At 40.6% G+C, this 22,430-nt stretch overlaps 1 long non-coding RNA gene across 2 annotated transcripts; it reads left to right on the top strand.

The window, feature by feature from the left end:
• Positions 1 to 98: 98 nt before the first annotated feature.
• LOC129135948 (uncharacterized) lies at positions 99 to 20,923 on the top strand. Of its 2 annotated transcripts, none has more exons than XR_008537077.2 (4): positions 99 to 3,899; positions 7,309 to 7,462; positions 9,273 to 9,390; positions 11,061 to 20,923. It is a non-coding gene; the product is annotated as an uncharacterized LOC129135948 (long non-coding RNA). The 2 variants fall into 2 exon arrangements; XR_010148675.1 differs by having other exon boundaries at positions 100 to 401.
• The last annotated feature ends 1,507 nt before the right edge of the window (positions 20,924 to 22,430 follow it).

The following is a 22,430-nucleotide window of genomic DNA, read 5'->3' as shown; positions in this document are numbered from 1 at the left end:
GTGGGCCTCTCTGCGCCTGCGCCGGCGCTGTGGGCCTCTCTGCGCCTGCGCCGGCGCTGTGGGCCTCTCTGCGCCTGCGCCGGCGCTGTGGGCCTCTCTGCGCCTGCGCCGGCGCTGTGAGCCCTTGCGAGGGCGGAGCTGCGTTCTTCCCAGCACAGACATCGCCAGGAGAGCATCGCCAGGTCGGAGCTGAGTTCTCTGCACAGACTTCGGAGATACAGCGAAGGCGGAGCAGTGTTCTCCTCAGCACAGACCCAGGCGGGCCGGGGGCACCGCGAGGGCGGAGCTGCGTTCTGCTCAGCACAGACCCGGGGGACACCGCGAAGGCAGAGTAGCGTTCTCCTCAGCACAGACCTTCGGGGCACTGCCTCGCTTTGGGACAACTCGGGGCCGCATAGACGGCGAATAAAATCCTTCCCGTTTGCAGCCCTGAATAATCAGGGTCAGAGACCAGTTAGAAGGGTTCAGTGTGGAAAACGGGAAACCAAAAGCCCCTCTGAATCTTGCCTACCGAGGTTCTCCCCAGCCAAGGCGAGGCGGCCGCAGTGCGAGATCCACACCGCAGCCTCGGAAGACAAATGCAGCATTCCTAATGCAGACATGACACCCAAAATATGACACCCCCATTGCTCATGTAACAAGCACCTGTAATGCTAATGCACTGCCTCAATACAAAAATATTAATATAAGATCCGCAATCCCCTTGCTGCCATGCAGTCCTAAGATCATAATAATCAACATTGACATAGTCAATACAAACGTAGTAACGAACCTAGGGTTAAGGTTGGTGTTAGGGTTAGGGGTTAGGGGTTAAGTTTAGGGTTAGGGGTTGGAGATAGGGGTTGGGGTCAGAGTTAGGAGTTAAGAGTCAACGTTTAGAGTTAGGGGTTAAGAGAGGGTAGGGGTTAGGGATAAGGGGTTAGGGTTGGATTAGTGTGAGGGTGAGGGTTGTGGTTAAGGGTTAGGCTTAGGGGTTACGGTTAAGGGTTAAGGGTTAGGGTCAGGGGTTAGGGGTCAGGGGTTGGGGTCTGGGGTCAGGGTCAGGTTCAGGAGTCCTACTCTGTGAGTTGTCTATTTACTCTGCTGACTGTTCCCTTTGCCATGCAAAAGCTGTTTAGTTTAATTAAGTCCCAGCTATTTATCTTTGTTTTTATTGCATTTGCATTTGGGTTCTTGGTCATGAAATCCTTGCATATGTCAATGTCTAGAAGGGTTTATCCAGTGTTATCTTCTAGAATTTTTATACTTCAGGAATTAGATTTAAGTTCTTAATCCATCTTGAGTAGATTTTTGTATAAGATGAGAGATGAGAATCCAGTTTTATTCCCCTACATGTGGCTGACCAATTATCCCAACATCATGTATTGAAAAGGGGGTCCTTTCCCCACTTTATGTTTCTGTTTACTTTGTCAAAGATCAGTTGGCTGTAAGTATTTGGGTTAATTTCTGGGTTCTCTCTTCTGTTCCATTGGTCTATGTTCCTATTTTTAAACCAGTACGTTGGTGTTTTGTTAACTATGGCCTTATTGTACAGTTTGAAATAAAGTAGTGTGATACCTCCAAGTTCTTTTTGCTTAGGCTTGGTTTGGCTATATGGCTCTCTTTTGGTTCCATATTAATTTTAGAATTGTTTTTGTAATTCTGTGAAGAATGATGGTGGCATTCAGATGGAGATTGCATTGAATTTGTAGATTGCCTTTAACAGAATGGTAATTTTCACAATATTGGTTCTACCCATCCATGAGCATGGGGATGCGTTTCCATTTGTTTGTGTCATCTATGACTTCTTTTCTTCCTTTTTTTTTTTTTTTCCCAGAGGGAGTTTCGCTCTTGTCGCTGAGGTGGGAGTGCAATGGTGTGATCTCGGCTCACTACAACTTCTGCCTCCCGGGTTCAAGCGATTCTCCTGCCTCAGCTTCCCGAGTAGCTTGGATTATAGGCATGTGCCACCGTGCTTGGCTCCATCTATGATTTCTTTCAGCAGTGTTTTGTAATTTTCATTGTATAGGTCTTTTGATTCCTTTGCTAGGTATATTCCTAAGTTTTGTTTTTTGTTGTTGCTTTTCGCAGCTATTGTAAAAGGGGTTGAGTTCTTGATGTGATTCTCTGCTTGGTAGCTGTTGATGTATAGAAGAGCTACTGATTTGTGTCCATTAATCTTGTATCTGGAAACTTTGCTGAATTCTTTTATCAGTTCTAGGAGCTTTCTAGAGGAGTCCATAGGGTTTTCTAGGCAAAAGATCATATCATCAGCAACAAGTGACAGTTTGACTTCCTCTTTACCGATTTGGATTTCCTCTATTTCCTTCTTTTGTCTGATTGCTCTGGCTAGGACTTCCAGTACTATGTTGAAGAGGAGTGGTGAGAGTAGGCTCCTCATCTTGTTCCAGTTCTCAAAGGGAATGCTTTCACCATTTCCCCATTCAGTATTATGTTGGCTGTGGGTTTGTCATAGATGGCTTTTATTACATTAAGGTATGTCACTTGTATGCCTATTTTGCTGAGAGCTTTAATCATAAAGCAATGCTAGATTTTGTCAAATGTTTTTTCTGCACCTGTTGATATAATCATATTAGATTTTTTAAATTCTGTTTATTTGGTGTATCACATTTATTGACTTGCATATGTGAAACCACTCCTATATCATTGGTATGAAACCCACTTGATCATGGTGGATTATTTTTTGATATGTTGTCGGATTCAGTTAGATAGTATTTTGTTAAGGATTTTGGCATCTGCGTTCATCAAGGATATTGGTCTGTAGTTTTCTTTTTTGGTTATGTCCTTTCATGGTTTTGGTATTCGGGTGAGGCTGGCTTCATAGAATGAATAACGGAGGGTTTCTTCTTTCTCTGTCTTGTGGAATAGTATGAAAAGATTGGTATCATTTCTTCTTTGAATGAAAGAAGACATTCTTTGAATGTCTGGTAGAATTCTGCTGTGAATCTGTCTGGCCCTCGGCTTTTTTTGCTGGTAATTTTAAAATTACCATTTCAATCTTGCTGCTTGCTTTATTGGTCTGCTTGGGGTATCTAATTCTTCCTGATTTAAGCTAGGAGAGTTGTATTTTTCCAGGAATTTATCCAACTCTTCTAGGTTTTGTAATTTATGTGCCAAAAGGTGTTCATAGTATTCTTGAATAATCTTTAATATTTTAGTGGTGTCAGTTGTAATATCCCCTGTTTTATTTCTTAGTGAGGTTATTTGGATTTTCTCTCTTCTTTTCTTGGTTAATCTTGCTAATGGTCTATCAATTTTATTTATCTTTTCAAATAACCAACTTTTTGTTTTATTTATGTTTTGTATTTTTTGTTGTTGTTGTTGTGTCAATTTCATTTAGTTCTGCTCTGATCTTGGTTATTTCCTGTGTTTGCTGGGATTGGGTTTGGCTTGTTCCTGCTTCTCTAGTTCCCTGACATGTGAACTTAGATTGTCTGTTTGTGCTCCTTCAGACTTTTTGATGTAGGTTTTTAGGACTACAAACTTTGCTCTTAGCAGTGCCTTTGCTGTATCCCAGAGGTCTTGATAGGTTGTGTCATCCAGTTCGAAGAAATTTTTTACATTTCCATCTTGATTTCATTTTTCACCCAATGCTCATTCTGTGAGGAACAATCAAATTGTTTTCCTCAGCAAGGGCATCATTTTCTATTCCTAGCAGCCAGTTCAGGAGGGCTCCAACTTCTCCACGTCCTTAGCAACATTTGTTTTCTGTGTCATTGTTATGAAAGCCTTACTTGTGGGTGCAGAGTGGCATGAATGAAGTGAATTAACATGTTTATTACCTCACAGAACAGTTACCTTTTTGTGTGTATGCGTGGGATAAGAAAACTTAACTCTATCCCCTGTGACTGAATAGTGGCCATTCCAGCTGCTCCAGGCTCCAGCAGCGGAAGACCAAGGTAGGTGGCTCCACCAGGGTGACCCTCAGGTCTGGCGCACACGCATTCCAGAGGCCACCCAGACCATGCTCCGCCGCCTGGGCGCCCAAGCTTCAGTCGCCCTCTGTGTGCAGGCAGCAGCTGCCTGGCAACCCCCGAGCCCGCTCGCGCTCCCACCGTCGCAGAACCAAGGCCAGGTGTCCCAGTGGCTGCGGCCAAGCCAGGCATTCTGCCCTGCGGCAGCAGCTGCACAGGAGCGAGAACTGAGAACCAACCGCTCAACCCCACACGGGGTGACTGCCGAGTGCCCATACAAACGGCTCCGATCTCCCTAAGGTGGAGGAGTGGGCAGGAGGCACGGCCTGGGGGCCCTCAGCCTGGGCGCGCTGGCGATCTCGAGGCCGACCAGGCCATGCACCTCTAGCCCGCCTTGGCACCCGAGTTGCAGCCGCCTTCTGCGTGCAGGCAGCAGCCCCCAGGCAACTCCCGAGCCCGCCCGCACTCCCCACATCTCGGAAGCAGGGCCAAATGTCCCTGTGGTTGTGGCCAAGCCAGGCGGTCTGTCCTGCAGCAGCTGCACGGGGGCGGGAACCGACCCTCAGCCCCATCCCCGGTGGCTGCAGAGGGCCTCTGGAGCGGCCCCAATCTCTCTTTGGAGGAGAAGAGGGGCGGGAGTCACGGCCAGGCGGGCCCTCAGGCGGGAAGGGATGCGCGCCTGCGATTCCGGGACGTCCCGCGCCAGCCCAGGAGAACCCGCAAGCCAGCGGCACCTGTTTCTCTGTGTGATTCTTTAAGGAACCACCAAATTGTTTCCCCAGCAACTGCATCATTTTCTATTCCTAGCAGCCAGTTCATGAGGGCTCCAGTTTCTCCACCTCTTTAGCAACATTGATTTTCTGTGTCGTTGTTATGAAAGCCTTACTAGTGGATGCAAAGTGGCATCTCATTTGGGTTTTGTCTTACATTTTATTAATGAATAACGGTGTTTAGCATCTTTTCTTGTCCTTCTTAGACATTTGTGTATCTTCTTTGCAGAAATGTCTATTCATATCCTTTGCCTATTTTTTAATTGGGATCTTAGAAATTCTGTTGTTGAGTTGTGGGATATTAAACTTTTATCAGATACACACTTTGATTTTATCAGATACGTATTTTCTCACATATTATGGGTTGTCGTTTCACTCCCTTGATAGTATCCTTTGATGCATAAAGGGTTTTTATTTTGATTAAATCTAATTTTCATGTATTTTCTTTTGTTATCTGTGCTTTTCTGTCATATTTCAAAATACACTTAAAACTCAAGGGTCATAAAGGTTTACCGTGTGTTTTCTTCTAAGAGTTACATATTTTTAGTCCTTACATTTAAGTCTTTTATTAATTTAGAATTAATTTTTGTATATACTGCAAGGTAGGGGTCTAACTTCTCTCTTGTGCACTGACATCCAGCTGTTGAAGAGACTGTTCTTTCCTCCCTTGACTTGGCCACCTTATTGAACAGTCATTGAGCATATATGTGAGGACTAACTTGTAGGACCTCAAATCTGTTCTATTGTATTGGTCTGAAAGTCTATTGGTCTTATGCCAGTACCACACTCTCTTGATTACTGTAGATTTGTAGTAGGCTGTGAAACTGAAAAATGTGAGTTTTCCAATGTTCTTTTTCAAGACTGTTTTGTCTGTCAGATCCTTTGAATTTTTGTATGATTTTAGAATGAGTTTCTTTGTTTCTGCAAAAATGCCTTTGGGATTTTGATGGTATTGCATTGAATCTGTAGATTACTTTAGATGGTATTGTCATCTTAACAATATTGTCTTACAACCCGTGAACACAGAATGTCTTTCCACTTATTTCCACTCTCTTTAGTTTTTTTCAGCAAAGTTTTGTGTATACCATCATGGTTAGATTTATGCCTGAATAACGTATTCTTTGATGTTATTATAAATGGAATTTTAAAAATGTTTTCATAGTTCTTTACAACTATATAGAAATATAGCCCATTTGCCTTATGTTTGTTTGCATCCTGCCTCTTTTATTAGTTGTAGTCGGTTTTGTGTTTTGTTTGGAGCTTTATACCCATAAGATCATGTGTAGATATAATTTTACACCTATTTTTTATTTCTAATGTAGATGCCTTTTATTTCTTTGTCTTGCCTAATTGCTCTGGCTAGAACTGCCAGTGCTACACTGAACACAAGTGGCAAATGCACCATCCTCGTCTTGTTCTAGATGTTAGGAAAACAGCTTTCAGTGCTTCATCATTGATCATGATATTAACTGTTGGGTTTTTGTACATCCCATTGTCATGTTGCAGAAGATCCCTTCTATGCCTAGTTTATTGAGTATTTTTATTATAGAAGGGTGTTGTATTTCATCAATGTTTTCTCTGCATCAATTGAAATAATCACGTGCTTATTCATTTTATTGTTAGAGTATATTACACTGATTGATTTTTTATATGTTGAGCCACCCTTGCATTTTGGGGATAAATCTCAAAGGGTGATAGTTTACAATCCTTTGATTATACAGTATTGCTGCTAGTATTTTGCTAGTATTGCTAGTATTTTGCTGAGATTTTTGCTTATATATTCATAAGGGATATAGTGCTGTATTTCTCTCTTTTGTGCTTTCTTTGTCTTTGGTATAAGGATAATGCTGTTATCAAAAAATGAATTAGCAAGTATTCCTTCTTCATATATTTTGTCAGAAGAGTTTGAGAATAAATGGTATTAATTCTTTAAATGTTAGGTTGACTTACCAGTTAATGCAGCCATTTGGTCATAAATGTTTCTTTGTTAATCGCTTTCGATTACTAATTCAATCTCCTAGGTTATAGGTCTATTCAGATTTTCTCTTTCTTCTTGAGCCACTTTGGTAGTTTTTGTCTTTCTAGCGATTCATCCATTTCATCCAGGGCACCTAATTTGTTGCTAGACAGTTGTTCTCAGTGTACTCCTGTAAACCTTTTGTATTTCTGTAAAGTTGGTAGTAATGGCTCTGCTTTCATGTATTATTTTAGTAATTAGTCTTCCATCTTTTGCTCAGTCAATATAGTGAAATGCTTGATCTTTCAAAGAATCTATGTTTTTTCATTCTACTGCTCTCCAACCTTCTATTTTATTGATTTATGCTCTAATTATGCTCTTTATTATTTCTTTCCTTCTGCTAGCTTTGGATTTAGTCTTCCACCTGGATTTATTTTGGGAGTGATGTTGATGTAACTTCATGGAAATAATACTAGATAGAAAGTTAGTGGATGGATTCTCTATCTGATGAGGGTTTTGGGCAAACCGAATACCAAGTTACCAAGTTTTATTTTTTTCTCTGATGCAAAAAACAATTTGGCAGCCGGTGAGAAACTCTCACAGCTCTGGATGTGAGTTTAGGACACTGGATTTCTACCATTCAATTTCTTACTACTTTTTTGCACAGGGATCATGGCACAAGTTGCAGTTTCCACCCTGCCCATTGAAGATGAGGAGTCCATGGAAGATGAGGAGTCCATTGAAGATGAGGAGTCATTGAAGATGATTCTGCGGAGAGCAGGATGGTGGTGACATTGCTCATATCAGCTCTCGAGTCCACGGTGAGACCTTGTGTTCTAAGATTATATAATTGGGTAGGACTGGGTGGTAGATAAGGTTGACTTGTTTTTGTAGAACTTATAATTTTATGTTTTGTAGTTCTAATGAGTAGATCTTTTTCTTGAATAGTAGTTATGGTCAAACACTTCTAACCAAATGTGCCATGTTGTCCAGCCTGGTCTCAAAATATGGGGCTCAAGAGACCTGCCCACCTTGGCCTCCCAAAATACTGGATTACAGGTATAAGCCCCTGAATCTGGCCAGATATTTTTCTTTTTATGGCTGAATAATACTCTGTGTATGTATATATTACATTTTCTTTATCTATTCGCCTATTGATGGGCATTAGGTTTGGGCTACATTTTGGCCACTGTGAATAATGCTGCTGTTAAATGGGTGTACAAATACCTGTTTGAGTCCCTGCTCTCAGTTCTTTTGGGTATATACGCTTAAAGGGTGTTGATGGATCATATAAATCTGTGCTTAATATTTTTAAGGAGCTTCTAAACCGTTTTCCACAGTGGGCTGTACCATTTTACATTCCAAAAAGCAATGCATACAGCTTCCAATTTCTCTATAGCATTGCTGACAGTTAATATTTTCTGTTTATGTATTGTATTTTTATAGGGTTTGAAATTAATCTGAGGCTTTTTGCTGATACCAAAATATTAGGAAAGGTCTTCCAAAAATAATACTACTTATTATAAAGAATTTTACGTGTTACTTGATGCCCTGTGATCTGTTTTCTAAGTAAGAAGAGGAACTTCTCGGCTGGGCACAGCGGTTCATGCCTGTAATCCCAGCACTTTGGTAGGCTGAGGCAGGTGGATCACAAGGTCAGGAGTTCAAGACCAGCCTGGCCAACATAGTGAAACCCAGTCTCCACTAAAAAAAAAAAAAAATTAGCTGGGTGTGTTGGGGGGCACCTCTAATCCCAGGTATTCTGAAGGCTGAGGCAGAGAATTGGTTGAACCCATGAAGCAGAGGTTACAGTGACCGAGATTGTGCCACTGCACCCCAGCCTGTGTGACAGAGTGAGAATCCATCTCAAAAAAAAAAAAAAGGAAAGAAAGAAGAGGAACTTCTCTCCATCCAGCCTCATTCCACTGCACCAACTCTTCTGTGTCGGGTTGTGCAGGGGAGAAAGGGAGCTTGGCACCTCTTTGCTGTGTTGAGTTGTGGTAGCCCATCACTGGGTTGTAAAGTGCCTTGCCTCCTTTCCTCCCCCTCTTTTTTTTTGAGACAGAGTCTCACTCTGTTGCCCAGGCTCAGGTGCAGTGGTGTGATCTCTGCTCACTGCAACCTTAGCCTCCTGGGTTCAAGTGATTCTTCTGCCTCAGCCTCCCAAGAAGCTGGGACTACAGGCACATGCCATCACACCTGGCTAACTTTTTTTATTTTTAGTAGAGACAGGGTATCACCATGTTGGTCAGGCTGGCCTTGAACTCCTGACTTCAGGTGATCCACCCACCTTGGCCTCCCAAAGTGCTGGGGTTACAGGCATGAGACACTGCGCCTGCCCACCTCCTCTTTTACTTGGGAGAAATGCACAGATTCTGCGTGCCATGTGCGTTTGTTTTGGGAGTGATAATTGATCTAACTTATGGAAATAATACTAGATAGTTAGCGGATGGATTCTGTATCTGATGAGAGTTTTGGGCAAAACGAATTCCTAGTTTCTGAGTCTTATTTTCCCCCTGATTCAAGAAAACTGTGAATTATCTAGCCAGTAAAAAACTCTCAAAGCTCTGGATGTGAGTTTAGGACACTGGATTTCTACCACTCATTTTCTTACTACTTTTCTTGTGCAAGGATCATGGCACAAGTTGCAGTTTCCACCCTGCCCATTGAAGATGAGGAGTCTGTTGAAGATGATGAGTCCTTGGAGAGCAGGATGGTGGTGACATTCCTGCCAGCTCTTGAGTCCACGGTCAGACCTTCTGTTCTCACATTCTGTAGATTGGTAGGACTGGGCGGTAGATAAGGTTGATTTGTTTTTGTAGAACGTACAATTTTGTGATTTTTAGTTCTAATGAGTAGATCTTTTTCGTGAATAATAGTGACGGTCAAACACCTCTAACCAAATGTGCGTGTGGAGTTTCTACACTGATTTTCGGACAATCTGGATCCCAACTGGGTATCCCACAATTCCATCCTGACACTCCCTGGAGTTAGTGCAGACCCCGCAGGATGGGGGCTCAGTCCCAGGAGTCTACCCTCACTCCACATGCCAATTGCAAGTCTTGGGTTGTTACATGTAGTTTTAACCAACAAGTTAGAAAACAGGGTTTCATGACCCCATTGATGGGTGGAATCATTTGCTCGGACAGCTTGCAGAACTCAGAAAAACAGATTGTTTTCTTATTTTTTCTGAGATATAGGGTCTCAGTCTGTTGCCAGGATGGAATGCAGTGGTGTGATCAAAGCTCACTGTAGCATGGGACTCCTGGGCTCAAGTGATCCTCCCACCTCAGCCTCCCAAATAGCTGAGATTATAGGCCCGCACCAGCATATCTGGCTATGTTCTTTTACTTTTTGTAGAGATGTTATGTTGCCCAGGCTGGTCTCAAATTTGTGGGCTCACATGATCCTCCCACCTCAACTTCACAAAATGCTGGGATTATGGGTGTGGGCCACTGCATCTCACCAATTTACTTTCTTTTATTGGTTCATTTTAAAGGCTGTATCTCAGAAACAGCCAGTGAAAGAGATGTACATGCTGGGCACAGTGGCTCATGCCTGTAATTTCAGCACTTTGGGAGACTGAAGCGGGAGCATCACTTAAGTGCTCAGGAGATTAAGACCAGCCTGGGTAACATGGTGAAAACGCATCTCCACAAAAAGATTTTTCTAAAAATTAGCCAGGTGCAGTTATCTATAGTTCTAGCTACTCAGTGCCTATAATTCTAGCTACTCAGGAGGCTGAGGTGAGAGGATGAGAGGATGGGGCTTGAGCTAGGGAGGCATAGGTCGCAGTGAGCCATGATTGTGCCATGGCACTCTAGGCTGGGAGACAGAGCCAGACACTGTCCCAAAAAAAAAAAAAAAAAAGACACACACACACACAGGGCAAGGTATGTCGGGAGGGGTACAGAACTTCCGTGTCCTCTATTGTGCATGTTACCTTCCTGGTATCTCCCTTGTGTTCAGCAACCCAGACATTCTCCAACTCCCGTTGTTGAGGGCGCTTATGAAAGCTTCATTATGCAGGCATGATTGATGAAGTCATTGACCACTGGTGATTAAGTCAGTCTTCGGCCACTGTTTCTTCCTGGAGCCCAGTGGGTCAGGCTGACAGTTCCAAGCCTCTAATCACATGGTTTGTTCTTCTGGCAACAACCAGCCCTTTTTCTGAAGCTGTCTAGGAGCTTTCAGTCACCCAGTCATCTCAGTAACATCACCAAATGCATTCTTACTATGGTGATCCCAAAGGTCTTAGAGGCTCTTATGTTAGAAACCTGGGACTAAGACCAAATATTGAAACAGAAGATGCCCCATCACCTTCATCACCAAGGCCTTTATAAGAACTTGAGAAGCTCTGTGCCAGGATGAGGGGCAGAAACCAAATGTGTATTTCTTTTCTTTTTCTTTTGAACACAGATTCTCTGTTTCACCGAATCTGGAGTGCAATGATGGAGTTTTAGCTAACTGCAGCGTCAACCACCTGGGCTCAAGCAATTCCCCCACCTCTGCCTTCCAAGCATCTGGGACTACAGGTGCACACCATCCATGCCCAGCTAATTTTTGTGTTTTTTTTTTTTTTTGTAGAGATGGGATCTTGTTATATTGCTGAGGCTGGTCTTGAACTCTGGGGCTAAAGCGATTCTTTCACCACAACCTCTGAAGTAGCTGAAACTACAGATGCATACCACCATGCCCAGCTAATTTTTTCTTATTTCTTTTTGTTGTTTAATTGAGGGGGTCTCACTGTGTTTCCCAGGCTGGTCCCGAACTTTTGGCCTCAAGCGTTTCTCCTGCTTTGACCTCCTAAATTGTTGGGATTGTGGTTGTGAGCCACGGCCTCTGTGTCCAGCAATCACAAGAGGTCTTTATAAGTGAAAGAGGGAGATAAGAGAGTCAGAATTGAAGGAGATTTGATGATGGAAGCACAGGTCACAGAGGGAGATTCGAATATGCTTTGCTTCTGGCTTTGAAGATGCAGTTAGGGGCCATGAGCCAAAGAATAGGGGTGGCTTTAGCAACTGGGAAAGGCAAGGGAACACATTCTCTCCGGAACCTCCAGAAGGGATGCAGTCCTGCTGACACCTTGACTTTAGCCTTAATAAACCTATTTTGGACTTCTGGCCCCCAGACCTGTTAGGTAGTAGATTTGTGGTGTATTAAGCCACTCAATGTAAGGTAGTTTGTAACAGCAGCAAGAAGAAATGAACATGAAGCCAGGGGTGGTGGCCCACACCTATAATTCCAGCTATTTAGGAGGCTGAAGCAGGATGGTTGCTTTGGCCCAGGGGTTCAAGATAAGCCTGGGCAACAAAGTGATACCCCGTCTACATGGAAAAAAAATTAGTGGGTATGGTGGCATGCACTTGTAGTCTTAGCTACTAGAGGCCCTGAGGCAGGACGATTTCTTGACCTAGGAGACCTAGGTCTCAGTGCGTTATGATCGTGCCATGGCACCCCAGTCTGAGTGACACAGCGAGATTTTTATCTTAAAAAAAAGAAAAAAGAAATGAGTGAGCATCGCAGGAATAGGAACAGATAGCAATATTAAATAGAGTGGTCAGGGTTGGCCTCCTAAGTGAAAACTGAAAAAAGACTTGAAGGAGGGGAAGGAGCTGGCCAAGGTACTGAGGGAAGAGCATTGTAGGCAGAAACAACAGAATAAAGATGCTAAGAGGGAACTCCGTGGTGTGTCTGAAGCTCAGGAAAGAGGCCTGTGGAGCAGAGAGAGGGAGAGAAGTAGGGAAGAAGGCCAGGGAGTTGTTGGGCTCAGATCAGTACAGATTGTGTAAGCCCTGGGAGGCTATTGCTGGGGCTTTGGCTTTTATTCTGTCTGAGATGGGAGATGTGGAAGGGTTCTGAGCAGAGAGGTGACACAAATTGTCTACTGATTTAAAAGCATCCCATGGTGGCTGAGTTGAGAAAGATTGTGGGAAGATTTGGGTAGAAGCAGGGAGGCCAAGCTGTGGCAACCTCCAGGTGGGAGATGATAGTGGTTCTGACCAGGGTCCTGGCAATGGTGAGAGATGGTTGATTCTTGTTGAAATAGTAAGTAATTAAAAAAAAAACTCTATGGCTTTTCCCAATTATAGGAAGTATGGGATGCTAGATTAAAGAAATCTTAAGTCAGGCCAGGTGCAGTGGCTTATGCATGTAGCATCAGCACTTTGGGAGGCAGAGATGGGAGAATTATTTGAGTTGAGGAGTTTGAGACCACCCTATGCAGCAGAGCAAGACATCCTCTCTATGCAAATAAAAATTAATAAAATATAATTATCCAAGCATAGTGGTATTTTCCTGTACAACCAGTTACTCAGGTTGTTGAGGTGGGCAGATCTCTTGAGGGTGGGAGTTTGAGGCCAGCTTGGGCAACATAGCAAGGCTCCTCTTTCTACAAAAAAATAAATAAATAAATAAAAATTAGCTGGGTGTTTTGGTGGTCATCTGTAGTCGTAGCTATGGTGAGGCTGAGGCAGGAGGATCCCCAGAGCCCAGGAGGTCAAGGCTGCAGTTAGCTATGAGTGCACCACTGCATTGCAGCCAGAGTGACAGAGTGAGACCCTGTCTCAGAATACAGATACAAGTAAAGAAATCTCAACTCAGAGCAGTCTGTTTGTGACTATGCAGCCTTTGCAACCCCATAGCTGCGCGATTGGGTTTGTGTTGCTGGAGGTGAGGAGACCCATGCCCAGGTGTTGTTGCCTGTCTAATCAGTTTATTTTAAAATATATTAATGAAATTTATTTCATCATACTTTATGGCCTCATACCTGAGTGGTTTTTTGAATTCTCCTTTGAATAGCTTGTAACTATTCAAACCTCTTATTGGTTCTATAATTAATTCTTTTTCTAATTAGCTTTTTAAAAATCAGAATTGATATTAGACTACCTAATCAGTTATTAATGAGGAGATGAAATTGAGTTGTTTGTACACTTTATCTAAGATAGTGCCATATTGGCTAACTCAAATCAATAGTTGAGCAAATGCAGAATTAGAGCTTTTTCAGCATGGAACTCTCTTGCGGTTGTTGAAGATGCCATTTCTTTTTTTTTTTTTGAGATGGCATCTTCCTCTGTCACCAGGCTGGAGTGCAGTGGCACAATCTCAATTCACAGCAACTTCTGCCTCCTGGGTTCAAGCATTTCTCTTGCCTCAGCCTCTGAAGTAGCTGGGACTACAGGCACATGCCACCATGCCCGGCTAAGTTTTGTATTTTTGGTAGATACGGGGTTTCAGCACGTTGGCCAGGCTGGTCTTGAACTCCTGACCTTGCAATCCACTGGCCTTGGACTCCTGAAGTGCTGGGATTACAGGCATGAGCCACCGCACCCGGCCTCTTTTTTCAGTCTTTAATAAACTGCTGCCATCATTTCAGACCACTTGCTATTTTAGGCACTTAGAAAATTTTCACTGGAATTCATGTAAAGAAAGACCATGGGCGTTTGTACTGGATTTAGTATTCATCATTCGACTGCATGACTCACCCCTAGTGCCATAATTTTACTAATAAATTTTTCAGATACTAGTCAACTGGCCACTGAACCTAACCAGCAACCCACCCTCGACCATTCAGTGGTCTTTTGTTCTCTGTTCCTCCTGAACGTTGATTACTCTCAGAAGGTGATAAAAACTTGGATTTCTTTTTTTTTTCTTCCTAGAAACCGGGTCTTGTTCTGTCACCCAGGCTGCAGTGCGGTGGCATGATCATGGTTCACTGCAGCCTGAAACCCCGGACTCAAACTGTCCTCCCACCTCAGCCTCCCAAGTAGCTGGGACTACATACATTTGCCCCTATTCCCAGCTAACTTCTTTATTTTTTATTGTACAGATGGGATCTTGCTGTGTTGCCCAGGATGGTGTCAGACTCCTGGCCTCAAGTGATCATTCTGCCTCAGCTTCCCAAAGTGCTTGGATTATACGTAGGGGGGAGCCACCTGTGTTCAATGCCCATTTTCTTTTTCTTTCTTTTTGAGACGGACTCTCACTCTGTCACGCAGGCTGGAGTGCAGTGGCATGATCTTGGCTGACTGCAACCTCCACCTCCCTGGTTCAAACAATTCCCCTGCCTCAGCCTCCCAACTAGCTGGCATTACAGGCACATGTCACCACTGTCAGCTAATATTTTTGTACTTTTAGTAGAGACAGGGTTTCAGTATGTTGGCCAGACTGGCCTCGAACTCCTGAAATCAGGCAATCCACCCACCTTGGCCTCCCAATGTGCTGAGATTACAGGCATGAGTCACCACGCCACACCCAGCCCTTTTTAAAATAATAATATTATTGAAATATGATTAACATATCATGCAATTCATTTATCAAAGTATGCAATTCTGGCCGGGTGCAGTGGCTAAGTCCTATAATGCTAAGATTTTGGGTGGCTGAGGCAGGTGGATTGCTTGAGTTTGGGAGTTTGTGACTAGCCTGGGCAACATGACAAAACAGCATCTCTAGCAAAAATACAAAAATTAGCTGGGTGTGGTGGCTTATGCCTGTAGTCCCAATTTCTTAGGGACATGAGACTGGAAGATCACTTGAGCCTAGAAGGCATAGGTTGCAGTGAGGCCAGATGGCACCACTGCACTACAGCATGGGTGACAGAAGGAGACCCTGTCTGTAAATAACTAAAGAAAAAAAGAAAGTATACAGTTGAGTGGTTTTTAGAATATTCAAGGAGCTGTGCATCCATCACCACAGTCTCTCTTAGAAGTGATTACCCACTTATGAGTTACCCACTTGTGAGTGAGAAACCCTCACCTCTTAGCCACTACCTCCTAATTCCCCCATGTTCATAGGCAACCACTGATTTATTTTCTGTCCTTGTAGTTTTGCCTAATCTGGACCTTTTATAGAAATAGAATTGTACAATGTGTGATCTTTTGTAGTTTGCTTTTTTTTCTCTTAGCACAATGTTTTAAAATTTCTTTCATGTTATAGTGTGTATCAGGATTTCTTTCCTTTTATAGCTGAGTAATAGTTTATGTTTATCCATTCATTAGTTGATGGACATTTGTGTTGTTTTTGTGTATTCACCATCATGAGTCAGGCTGCTATGAACACTCGTATGTAAGTTTTAGTTTGAACATATATTTTTATTTCTCTTGGATTTACACTCAGGAGTGAAATTGTTGCATTATGTGATTACTATACATTTAGTCTTTGAGAAACTGCCACGTTGATTTTCAAAGTGGTTACACTGGTCAGGCGCAGTGGCTCACACCTTTAATCTCAGGTATTTGAGATGCTGAGTTTGGAGGATTTTCTTAGCCCGGGAATTCAGGACAAGCCTGGGCAATATAAGGAAACAATATCTTGATTTTTAAAAAAAGTCAAATGCCAATAAAACACCCAAATTGATTACACCATTTTATATTCCCACCAGTAATGTATGTGAGTTCCAATTATTCCACATTGTCACCAACTTTTTTTTTTTTTGAGACAAAATCTTGCTCTGTTGCCCAGGCTGAAGTGCAGTGGCATGAACATGGCCAGTGCAGCTGTGACCTTCCAGGCACAAGTGACCCTCTCACCTCAGCCTCCTAAGTAGCTGGGACTTACAGGTGCATGCTATCATGTGCAGCTGATTTTTACAGTTTTTGGTAGAAATGTGGTGTTGTCATGTAGCCCAGGTTTGTGTCAAACTCCTGAGCTCAAGTGATCTGCCTGCTTCACCTTCCAGAAGTGCTGAGATTACAGGTGTGTGCCACCATGCCCGACTGGTATAACCATTTGGAAAGCAGCCACTGAGCCTGGCCTTCACCAGTATACCAATATTTGTTAATATCGTTTTATTTTTTACAATTTTTCCATTTTTAAAAACTTATTCTTTTACCTGTATTATTGATTATAATAAACAACAAATAATTTTGTAGTAGAGTCCCCCCAAAAAGTATTTATTGTTTAACTGAAGTAGTTTTTTTTTTTAACCTGGATATATATTTTTTCATTTTCACTTTATTTTTAGTGTTTATTTTTAAAAATTATTTATATATATTTTTATTTTAATAGGTGTTTGAGAAACAGGTGGTGTTTGGTTCCATGAATAAGTTCTCCAGTGTTGATTTCTGAAATGTAGTACCCCTCATTACTCATTAAATTATATATTAAGTCATTATAAAATCATTAATAAACCAAAGACTTTAATAAAATGGGAATTTTATTTTAACTTGCAACCTGGGACGTAAATGTCAAAAAAATTAGAGAAATTACCACATTAAGGTTTTAAAATCTTGAACTGAAAAATGAAAGCCTTGGTGCACCTAAGAACCACCAACCCACTGGTCAAGGTGAACAAAACTAAATGAAAAAATAAAACCAAGAAAACCAAACTCAGGATTATTAGGTATTCGGTAATGCTATTTTATCTTGGGACTCACAGAAAATAGTCATTATTATTATTATTATTATTATTTTGATACGGAGTCTCACTCTGTCACCCAGGCTGGAGTGCAGTGGTGCAATCTCGGCTCACTGCAATCTCTGCCTCCTGGGTTCAAGTGATTCTCCTGCCTCAGCCTTCAGAGTAGTTGGCATTACAGGCAGGTTCCACCATGCCTGGCTAACTTGTATTTTTGGTAGAGACAGGGTTTCACCATCTTGGCCAGGCTGTTCTGAAACTCCTGATCTCAAACAATCTGCCTACCTCGGCCTCCCAAAGTGCTGGAATTACAGGCATGAGCCACTGTGCTCAGCTGAAAATAGTTAATTTTATGTATATTCCAAGTCAGAATACATTCTATTTTTGAATATTTGATGACTTTAGGATACTATATTAACTCTTAATTGAATTAATACAAGTTTAGGTGTAAAGATGATGTTTATGTTGACAAAAAATTATTAATGTTTTACATATATGAAATTAATATATCATATTTTTTGTATTTGTAGAATACCTTGAAATCTATTATTAGCTAATATTTTATATTCATTTTGGGTTTTCACATTATTGTTAGATCCAGAGAAAAGTAATATTTTGTGAATACTCAAATCATAAACATTTTGCTGGATGCATTCATAGATATTTTATTTAAAAAGTACACTAATTGAAGTTTTACACCATTTTATGATTCATCAAACACAGCAACTGAATACTGGCATATAGCAACATTACAGATGTTAGTCTAACATAAAACTCATAACACATTTTAAAAAGGGTAAAAGGAAGGAAAGGAAAAGGGATACGAGGCTGTAGAAAGATTTTAAAAACAAACGTCATATGTCTGAACCTTTGCCTGGAGTTTCATATTTTGTGAAAAGCAGTTTGTAAGTAGAGGACTCGTAAGTGCACCTAGTACACTGCAATGGCACAGACATGGCAGATAGTCAATAAAATGATCTTTAACTTCTGATCTAGGTTATTTTTGTTGTTCATGTATTAACCTAGTGAAACTCAGCCAATAGATGGAGTGGCATTGACCTGTAAAACTTCCAAGATCCCATCCAACCTTAGTGTCCTCTGAAGTTCTCCATAATTTATTGTCCGTTCCAACCAACATTTAGCATAAGCTACAGCTTATATTGTTAATAATCCTTCTATGTTTATGTGCTGATTTGCAAATAAATGGGCCTATATAGTCTTTATCTAGTGTTGGATTGGGATCAAAAGTTTTATGAAATCATTGTTTTTAGTATACGTACAGATGGATAATTGTATAAATAAGTACAGATGTGTATAAATGTGTGAGTATACATACATATATTTTCCAACTCCTCTAACAAAAGGGCCTAGAAACAACATCATCCCAGTAACAATGAGAACACCATTTTCCAATTAAAGGAACCAAGGCTCCTTGGGGACATATTTGATATCAGGATTGGGCAGGGAAAATACAAGATTAGTTTGAAATATTTTGTCATGTTAGAAAGTAAGGAAATGCTCACAAAATGGAGAAAATGTGAAAAGGAAACAGAATCCACTTTGAATAAACTTCCATAGCCAAATTTGAGAAAATTGGGGCACTAAAATAAATAACAATAGTAATATATTACAATCTACAGAAGAAAATTTTCAATTAATCCAGGCTAGGTGCGGTGGCTCATGCCTGTATTCCCAGCACTTTGGGAGGCCGAGGTGGGCAGATCACTTGAGGTCAGGAGTTTGAGACCAGCCTGACCAACGTGGTGAATCCCTGCCCCTACTAAAAATACAAAAATTAGCTGGGCATGGTGGCACATGCCTGTAGTCCCAGCTACTCAGGAGGCTGAGGCAGGAGAATGGCTTGAATCCCAGAAGGTGGAAGTGCAGTGAGTGGAAATCCCACCAATGCATTCCAGCCTGGATGACAAAGCAAGACTCCATCTCAAAAAAAAAAAAAATTAATCCATATTGACATAAATAATAAACCAAAGGTTGAGAATGGGCAGTATTTTATTACAGTAAGATTTCATTAAATGTAGGAGACATAAAATATAAGAATCATCACTTTGCAAATATCTTAGTAATAATTGTTGCAAGAAAGAACCTTGGAGGGATGCTAAGATTAGTGGTGAATATATGTTGGGAAAGAACATATTTGCATAATATGAAAGTATCTTCCCACAAGATAATTATAGAATAGTAACTTCAAAGTGGAGATGTCAACTTAGCCAAGTGATCAAAGTTAACATTACTAATAATAAGATAAATGAACTTCATGTAACTTCTTATATGATGCACTGAATAGGACAAAACATCAATTCTATGGTATTCTTAGACAAAATGTATAACTTTAGTCCTAATCGTGAGAAAACATCAGACTAACTGAAATTGAGGAGGGACATTCTACAAAATAACTGCCAGTATTCTTCAAAAGCATTTTAGAAAGACTGAGGAATTCTCCAGACACATGGAGACATGTCAACTAAGTGCAATGGAGAACATGCATTGTATCATGAACCAGAGATGGACAACAGTAGGATATATACAATAACACCCCAACATTTGAACATTAAACAAAATACTTCAGAAAAACCCATTGGCCAAGAAAAGTTTCACACACACAAAAAATAGTTTAAACTGAAAGAAAAATTTTTAAAAACTTAATAAAATGTGGGATGCAGATAAATCATTTCTTAAAGGTACATTTATAGATGTAATATATTGAAAATAAAAGGCTTCAATCAATGACCTTTAGGTTCTTTTTTAAGAGGCTAAAAAAATGAGCAAAGTATATCCAAATTAAGAAGAAGGAAGATGATAAAGATAAAAATGTAAACCAACAACATAGCAAATAACAAAAGGTGGAGCTAATTAATATACCCACAAATTGGTTGTTTGAAAAAATTTTTTTTAATAAACAATGGCTAGCAAGATTTATCTCAAAAAAAATTAGAGAAGCTATATAATGTAGATAATGATAATTAAATAGAGGATGTAACTACAGAACCTACAGACATCAATATAATTATGAAAACTTTAGGCCAATACATTTGACAAATAAAATAACATGGGAAATTATTTGTAAAACTAATTCTTAAAAATGATGCCAAATGAAATAGAAAAAGTAATAGCTTCTGTATGTATTGAAGAATTTTTTTAATTTAAAAAGATTGCTATAATTACAGGCTGCATGGTTTCTTAGGTGAATTCTATCAAACATTTAAGAAAGTACAGAGAGTCCTCAACTTATGGTGGTTTGACTTGTGCTCTTCTGACTTGATAATGGTGCTTTCATCTGTTTACATTAATGATGAGCATCAACGTGACCAGTTTTTCACTATCAGTATAGTTTTCAATAAATTTCATGAGATACTCAATATTTTAAAATAGGTCTTGTGGTAGATGATTTTGACCAATTGTAGGCTAATGTAAGTGTTCTGAGCAAGTTTAAGGTAGGCAAGGCTAAGTCATGATATTCAGTAGGTTAAATATATTAAATGCGTTTTAGACTTACAATATTTTCAATTTAGGATGAGTTCATGAAGACATAAGCCCATTGTAAGTTGAGGAGTATCTATAATATCAATCTTGAACAGACCCTTTTTAAGAAATAGAATTTAAGGGCTGGGCACAGTGGCTCACACCTGTAATCCCAGCACTTTGGGAGGCCAAGACGGGCAGATCACCTGGGGTCAGGAGTTTGAGACCAACCTGACCAGCATGGAGAAACCCCCGTCTCTACTAAAAGTACAAAATTAGCAGGGCATGGTGGCGCTTGCCTGTAATCCCAGCTCCTCGGGAGCCAGAGGCAGGAGAATAGCTTGAATCTGGGAGGTAGAGGTTGCGGAGAGCCGAAATTGTGCCATTGCACTCCAGCCTGGGCAACAAGAGTGAATCTCTGTCTCAAAAAAAAAAAAAAAAAAAAGAATTTAAAGGGACACTTCCTATCTTATTTTATGAACCCAGTATTGCCCTGATTCCAAATCGAGACAAAGGCATTATACAACTTTGATGTTTATCCCTCATAAACATAGACTCAAAAGTCCTTAAAACATAATAACCAATTGAATGTAGCAGTACACAGAATGGATAATAAACTGAACAAATTGAGTTTCTAGCAAGATTGCAAGGTTAATTTATTATTTGAAAGATCAGTTTAATCAATTTTATTCACCTGGATGGTTACATCTGGCAAAACTCAGAAAACTCTGCACTTTAAAATAGGAGTATTTATTTTATGTAAATTATGTTTCAATACAATTGATGTTTTAAAAAAATGTTTCCCAGAGTGATCAAAGTGGAGGGCAGGGAACAGTAAACATCAGTGCTTATGTTATAGCTACTAGAAGCCTCCCAATTCCAAGGACATGCTTTCAAGCAGGTCTGATCCTTCCCCTGGAGGATACCTCTGATCCAGGTGTGCTACAAATGCATTGCCCCTAGTTGCTTCTGTCCCCTTAGTGATGGAAGTGACAAGAGGGTACTGGAGAAAGAAAAGGTGTACAGGGTTCCAAATGTACTTTCTCTTTCCAAAGGACATTTGTGAAGCCAGTGGAAAGTGAACAAACAAGCTGCTAAATAAGTCACAATTGTGTTCTTGTACAGTTTTGCGATTAACTAAATAGGACATTCAACAGATAAAATTTGTTTTACATAGTTCCTCCTCTAATAGGATGAACTTGTGGATTGTGAGATAGGGCTGATATAACCTGTTTTCTCTCTGCCTCTTTTTTTTTTCCCCAAGTTTTGTGTGCAATACATTAGGAAAAATGTAACTGGGCTATAAAGCTACAAAAATGGCTTCCTGGCAGTTCCATGCTTGTTTCCATGTGGTGCCTATGTTTGGCACTGTGTTCTCATTTGCACTTTCCTACTTGATTAGTTAATGTATGAAGGACAAGCCTGATCTCTACTGTGAATTTCTACCAAGGTATTTTAGTAGAAAAATGAGTATGTTATGGTGCTGTGGAATGCTAAAGTTTGTAAAACATTAAGAATCTAAAAATATGCTCATTTCCAAGTTTTGTCCCAGAGCAACTGTGCACTCTGATTATATCGCTACTGCTATTTAAAGTTATCCATTTGCATGTCTAAAAAATAGATTCATACTGATTGTCCCATTTTGTTCTCAAAAAACTCCTGAATATGAGAGTCGTGATCAAGGGACGCTTCATGAAATGTTCCAAAGTTAAAGTGTGCAATGAAACCAAATTTATCATAGCCTTATTTAAAATAATTATTTCTAAAATTGTTATTGTTTAATTATAAACTGCATCCTTTCAGGATACTTGGAAGATCCATAACAGTGTTTTCATTTTCACAGAACAAGCATAAATTATTTATGAAATAATAACTCAGATACAGAGATTACTTCCTATTGGCCTTACATATGCATATAAATAAATAAATGTTATGAACATGAGCATACTTATTTT

Source organism: Pan troglodytes, chromosome 11 (genome assembly GCF_028858775.2).
Source record: "Pan troglodytes isolate AG18354 chromosome 11, NHGRI_mPanTro3-v2.0_pri, whole genome shotgun sequence".
NCBI classification, from domain to species: Eukaryota; Metazoa; Chordata; class Mammalia; order Primates; family Hominidae; genus Pan; species Pan troglodytes.
The sequence above is the reverse complement of the archived record's forward strand: the minus strand, read 5'-3'. Positions and strand labels throughout refer to the sequence as shown.